Below are 7,628 nucleotides of genomic sequence, written 5' to 3'. Positions count from 1 at the left end.
CAAAAGTCTTATCCAAAAGAAAGGATAAAGATGAGTAATTACACATTTGAATTCAAATCAAATTTTAAATTCAAATGGACACCAACTCATCCCTTATCCACTAAAGACGTGAGGCGTGGCTTAAATTATGCATGGAGTGATTTCATGAGAAACCTTTTCTCATGTAATAAATGGGGCGTAAAAAAAAAGGGATAAGGTGCAAAGATTGATTGCCCATTCAAATTCAAACTTTATTTTGAATTTGAATGGCCAACCAATCATCCTTATCCATTCATTTCGCACATTAAAGTGAGGCATGGAGAGGGCTTGGCATGAGGAAAAAATTCATGAGAAGTTTCTTCTCATGAATTCAAATGAGTGCAATGGAAGTGAGGTGGCGCATGGAGATTGGGTCAAGGTGGTTTAATTATTTAAACCAACCTAATTGAACCAAATAAGTTAGGTCCAATTAGACTAATTTAAACCTAACTTAATTAGGCTTAATTAGGCTCAATAAAATCCTAATCAAATCAGAAATTGACTAAGCCCAACCCCTGATCAAATCAGGGACCAAACCATCTCGACGATTAGGTCAACTCTTAACCTAATCGGGTCAAACCCAACTGAATCCAATTCAATTGGACTTGATCCAAAAATAATTATTCAATCAAATTGAGTTAATTAGCGATCAAATCACTAATTAAATCTCTCATAAATACTGAGTCCAAATTCGATGGACAATCAGGCATCAGAATTCATCGATATGTAACCCTGATCGAAAAATCCCAACCAGTGAGACTCTTGACCCCGGTACGCATAATGTGTGGAACTCATGATCAGAGAATCTTGATTCTCGATCACTGAGTCCCAAATATATAAGATTCTACATCAGCCATCAGATTAGATAGGAACCTCTAATGTGTGTGATCCCGTAGGTTCGAACCTAAGCCGGTAGCACAGGAACCAATTCCTGTACTAATCGAAGTGACCATCTAGCAATGGTACTCGACATCTGGATAGGTCGAAGAGTCACAATTGCAACACTCAGAACCTACATGAATATGGTTACTGTATAATTCATCCTTTTGACCCCTGTGTTTAGGATGACTCAGGGTTAAACTGTCAACCCTGATCGGATCATCCGAATCGTGCTCAACTCAAACAGTCCTGTGACTCCTCACAAGGACTACCCTAGCCAAGGTTTTGCTAAATTGAAACACGACTGTACACAGCTTCTAAACTGGAGTGGTCAATCCCATCTTGACATACGCACCGACAAGTCAAGTACTTGACTACACCCAGCAGCCTTCCGTCACTGAATTAAAAATTCAGGTAGTCCAGTGCCTAAGTGCAGTGAGTTGCTTGCAAGTCACCATGGCGGTCTCAGGTCGGAGGGATATTTATACCCATATTTCATCGGAGCAAATCTTGACAGCAGAAATAGCTCCGGAGTCGGTCACGTTCAGTGCAGATGTACCCTTACATCTCACCTATATGCCATACCAGTGTCTCCACACTCATTGGTTAAGAGGACAACCAACCTATATGGCACACAACGACCTATGCTTGATAAATGTTGTTATCCTTGGTAACAACGTATCATTTGGTCGTGAACAGATTTAAGGACTAAACGACAAATCCTCCTTTGTCGAGTCTAAATAGTCCTAAGGACTTCACCACAACATAGGAGTTCATTAGAAGATGAAATATTTTGTGATGAAAAAAGTTAAAATAATTTTTATTAATTCATAATTCATGTATAAATATAAAAAATGAGCACAACCGTCAACAGGCTAACGATTGACTTTGGGACACTATTTCCAACAATCTCCCACTTGGCCTAAAGCCAATCGGTGCAGTACTAATACCCATCTTCGACTTATAGTTGTCGAACTCCTTCACCGCAATGGCTTTAGTGAATGGGTCAGCCAGGTTCTCCTTTCCATCGATCTTTTAAAGATCGATGTCACCTCGATCCATAATTTTTTGAATGAGATGGTAGTGGTGCAGAATATGCTTCGTCCGCTAGTGTGCCTTTGTTTCCTTATCCTGAGCAATGGCTCCAGAGCTGTCACAGTAGAGCAGAACTGGACCAACAAGGGAGGGTGCTACTCCGAGCTCGGTGATGAATTTTCTCAGTCGCACCGCATCTTTGGCAGCATCTGATGCAGCGACATACTCCACCTCGCAAACTGAATCAGCCATTGTGTGCTGCTTGGAACTTTTCCAGTAGATAGCCCCACCATTAAGGGTAAAAATAAATTCCGACATACTTTTGCTGTCATCGTGATCTGACTGAAAACTAGAGTCTGTAAACCCTATAAGTCTCAAGTCTGATTCACCATAAATAAGCCACTGGTCCTTAGTATTTCTTAAATACTTCAGGATAGTTTTAACAACCTTCCAGTGATTCTCTCCTGGATCAGATTGGTATCTACTCACTACCCCTAGTGAGTATACCACATCTGGTCGTGTACATGTCATGGCGTACATGATAGATCCCACTGTCGAAGCATATGGAATCCTATCCATACGCTCTCTCTCTTGAGGTGTTGTCAGACAATCCCTCTTCGAGAGAGAAATTCCATGGCCTATCGAAAGATAGCCTTTCTTGAAATTCTCCATGCTGAACCTCTTCAGCATAGTATCAATGTACGTGGACTGAGATAAACCAAGCAATATTTTAGATCAATCCCTATAGATCCTCATCCCTAGGATGTAGGAAGCTTCTCCTAGATCCTTCATGGAGAACTGTGACGACAGCCAAATCTTTATTCTCTGTAATGCAAGGACATCATTCTCGATTAAGAGAATATCATCCACATATAATACAAGAAATACTACTACTGGACCATTAGCCCACTTATAAATGCATGGCTCTTCTCCGTTCTTAACGAAGCCATACGTCTTGATCGAAGAGTCGCAATTGCAACACTCAGAACCTACATGAATATGGTTACTGTATAATTCATCCTTTTGACCCCTGTGTTTAGGATGACTCAGGGTTAAACTGTCAACCCTGATCGGATCATCCGAATCGTGCTCAACTCAAACAGTCCTGTGACTCCTCACAAGGACTACCCTGGCCAAGGTTTTGCTAAATTGAAACATGATTGTACACAGCTCCTAAACTGGAGTGGTCAATCCCATCTTGACACACGCACCGACAAGTCAAGTACTTGACTACACCCAGCAGCCTTCCGTCACTGAATTAAAAATTCAGGTAATCCAGTGCCTAAGTGCAGTGAGTTGCTTGCAAGTCACCGTGGCGGTCTCAGGTCGGAGTGATATTTATACCCATATTCCATCGGAGCAAATCTTGACAGTAGAAATAGCTCCAGAGTCGATCACGTTCAGTGCAGATGTACTCTTACATCTCATCTGTATGCCATACCAGTGTCTCCACACTCATTGGTTAAGAGGACAACCAACCTATATGGCACACAACGACCTATGCTTGATAAACGTTGTCGTCCTTGGTAACAACGTATCATTTGGTCGCGAACAGATTTAAGGACTAAACGACAAATCCTCTTTTATCGAGTCTAAATAGTCCTAAGGACTTCACCACAACATAGGAGTTCCTTAGAAGATGAAACATTTTGTGATGAAAAAAGCCAAAATAATTTTTATTAATTCATAATTCATGTACAAATATAAAAAATGAGCACAACTGTCAACAGGCTGACGATTGACTTTGGGACACTATTCCCAACAGCATGCTGAGGGGGAGGGTCTCTCATTACCACCTGTGCCTAGGCAGAGCCCTGATGATCACTTTGTATCGGAGCCTGAGGCAGGACCCTTAGTCCGTGCACCTCCATCTTCGAGCCATACCGTACCATCTTTTAGTTTGGGAGAGGATGAGATGGGACTATTGGCTGAGAGAGTTGCAGGCATTCTATATATTCAGCAGCAGCAGTTTCAAGAGCAGGTTCTTCAGTAGCTCCATCAATTTCAATAGTATCAGGAGCAGATCCTCCAACAGCAGTAGCAGTATCGTCAGCCTTCATCGAGTTCTTTCTCTGACTCTTCCTCAGACTTTTCAGTCGTGCCACACATATCCTCATTGATGCAGCTTTTATCTGACCTGAGCTCTAGACTAGAGAGTGTAGAGAGTTCTCTTCTCAGGTTCAATGGTAGGATTTTTGACATTGAGAGGAAGATCAGATTGATTTTAGATTCTCTATCAATAGGAGTGAGCACATCTACCATCTCTTCACCTCAGTTGACTGACTTGACTCAAGAGATAGAGAGACTCCACAGCCAGCTTTGTTCTTCACTTGAGCTGATCCGAGTAGATATTAGAGACTCTAGGGACTTCATCTCTTCTGATCTTGATGGGCTCCAAGTTTCAGTGAGGGGGGTCTTATCCCAGCTTGATGCCATTAGGACTCAGCTTCAGTCCAGGTCCTCCGCATCCAGTGAGCTAGCTTTTGTCCAACCCATTACATTCCGTCTCCTATCATCTTCCACTCGGATCAGATCCTTCGATCAAGGATGAGGCTGATTATGTTTCACTTGTCTTGATCTTCAGCTCGATGCCCATTCTCATTGAACTGATCATTTGTACTAGTCCTTTTAGGTCTCATACTCCTTAGTTGTCATATTTTGTTGTTTTGTTAAATGTATGAGAACACTATGTTGGTATCATAGATATGTGCTATGAATGAATGTACTTGACTCTTATAACCTCTCTTTTTGTTGTAATTAATGTATGAGGTTATCCATTATCATCACTTTGTATGACCGACTTCTGTTTATATGTGAATGAATGAATGACTATTATATTTAAAAGAATGTACTATTACTCTTATACCTGATGTACCATCATAACTTATTTAAAATCTTACTCTCTCTAGTCCATTTTTGATGATATCAAAAAGGGGGAGAAGGTAGTCTATCTTAAATTCTTTTATGAATTTTCTTAAATTTTGTTTTGATGCAGAATTTTACTCTGATATGTCTATTTTTTTTTTTGCTCTGATACATCTATCTTTACTTCTATTTTGATATTTTTTTGAAAAATACTCTGATACATCTATTTTTTTTTGTGCTCTGATACTTTCATTTTTGCCTTGATACCAAAATGATCTGATATATCTATTTTTAATTTTGCAAAATGCTCTAATGCATCTTCTTTTGATTCTTGCTCTAATGCTTTCATCCTTGCCTTGATATCAAAATAAGAAAAAGAAAATGAAAGATTCTTTTTATGCATATATTGCTCTGATACTAAAAACAAAGAAGAGAAAAAAAAATTTATGAACTATTTTTGTTCTGATAACAAATGTAAGAAAAAAATTTACAACTTGACCACCTTTTATATAAGAAAGGGAGAGAATTTTTTTCAAAATAGTCAAAATAATTACTTTCCCCTTTTTCATATAAGAATGGAGTGAATTTTGCTGATTAAAAATAATTTTTCAGAATACTCTGATACCTTCACAAATAATTTTTAGTAAAATAATTTAAAATATTATAACTTGCTGAAAATATGTATCTTATGATATTCTATGCTTAATTTTTAGCATATTCCTACAAATGCTTCACAAACTCAATCCCTTGAGCTTTATGGATCTTCTTCTATGAACACTCAAATATTTTATCATCATCCAAAAGAAAAAGATTGTTGCTCCAAAAATTAATTTTGATGATCACAAACTATTTGAAGAGACTACTAATGAGTTTCTTATCTTTGAAGAATATTTTAGTGATGTTTCAGGTAGTCCAAAATATTAGATTTAAGAAGCCCCATTAAGTGTGCCAAAGTTAAAATTTCTGCAGGTTGGAGAAGTTTTTGAAGCCCTTTAAAAGTGTCAAATTGATTTAAATTTATTTGAGAGTATTTAAAAGTATTCTGATAAGTTTTAAACCTTAAATGTATGAAAAATTGAGTTAGAACAAAATGAGACGACCTATATAGGTCATCTCTTTTCATTGGATAGTCGGCACGCACTATTTTGGCTTGTGGCACACAGTGGGACGACCCATGTGAGATGATTCTTGAAACTCTGAGACCAAAATAGAGAATCAATTTTTTTGTCTGACCAAATGAGGCATCCCATGGGACGTCCCATTGCCAATAAGGCATCTCATGGGATGTCCCATTCTAGCGAGCATACGTAACGGCTAGTTTTCAGTCCATTTTTGATATATTTAATATGCATTAAACACTCTTCAATGATTCTTAATCGATACTAAGATACTCTCAAGTCCAAATAGAGGTTATAAATGCTCTCTTGAGGGGACAAATCAATAAGTTTCAAGCATTCAAAGCTCACATCCATGAAAGTTCAAAAAATCCCTAAAAGAGAGGAAAGAAGCATTCAATCAGCTCGCCAATCACTCTCCAGCTACATTCAAGTGTGCCAATCCATTGAGGGTGTTCTGAAAAGACTTCTTTCCCTTAAGTATTATATTTTTATTGCATTTATTATGCTCATTTAAGAGGCTATTGTGCTGAAATTTCTATACACTGTGTTCTTGCTATTGTATTTTGGGTTTTGAGTTTTAGAGGGTCCCAAAACTTGGATAAGTTGATCCAAACCTGAAATCGAAGTGTTGTGGGTTGGTTTGCACCCAAAAAATAAGTATTTTTGCTTGGATAGTAAGAATCGGGGTTATCCGACGTGTTGTATCTTGAAATCCTCTTAGTGAATTGAATTCTCAAGTAGAAACTTGGAGAGTGGATGTAAGTGCAAGATTGGCATCGAACCACTATAAATCTCTTATGTTTGTTGTGCTTACATCTTTTTACTTATTCTTTATTCTTTATACTTGCTTACCTATAATTTATGATTGATTTCATTTTCATAGCTATTCAATTCACTCCACTCAATAATTTAGCACATTACTTGAGTGCACTAATCTCAAAAATTCTAAAAAGATCCAATTCACCCTCTCTCTTGGGCTCCATATCTGGGCAACAGGAAGGCTGCTCGAGCTTAATATTTTGGGCTGTAGTCAGAGAGCATAAACTCCTTCGAGCAGCTCGAGCATTCTTTCATGGTCCATTTCAGCACTAGTCGAAAGGTGCCATGGATGTCAAACAGTCTCTTCTCCATCAAGCAAGGCGATATAGAGATGTTAAAAGATTTTGTGGCTCGCTTCAATGCGGCCACACTTGAGGTCAGGGATCTTAATAAAGATATGGCCATATCAGCCATGAAGAAGGGTCTGAGAAGATCTAGATTCACCTATTCTCTGGATAAAATTCTCCTCCAAATCTATACTGAACTTTTGAAGTGCGCATATAAGTATATTCGCATGGATAAGGATGCTTCTGATCGATGCCAGACAGAAGAAAAAGATCAGAAAAAGAAACAGAAGAAAAATAGAGCTCCGAACAAATCAAATCGGTCAACCATCAATAAGTGAGCTTCACCTCGATAACAGAGTCCAAAGTCGAACAGCTATGGTAGTTATAATTGCTATACTCCTCTTTCTGATCTCCGTGCATAGATTTTGATGGAGATCGAAGGAGATGAGTATCTTCGACACCTCTCACCGATGAAAGTGCCATCGAGGAGCCGTGATAGGAAGAAGTACTATCAGTTTCATCATGATCACAAACATGATACCGAGCAGTGCATCCAACTCAGAAATGAAATAGAGGTCCTGATTCGATGTAGCTACCTCAAAAAATT

This window comes from Elaeis guineensis, unplaced genomic scaffold (assembly GCF_000442705.2).
Source record: "Elaeis guineensis isolate ETL-2024a unplaced genomic scaffold, EG11 Super_Scaffold_31900, whole genome shotgun sequence".
NCBI classification, from domain to species: Eukaryota; Viridiplantae; Streptophyta; class Magnoliopsida; order Arecales; family Arecaceae; genus Elaeis; species Elaeis guineensis.
The sequence above is the reverse complement of the archived record's forward strand: the minus strand, read 5'-3'. Positions refer to the sequence as shown.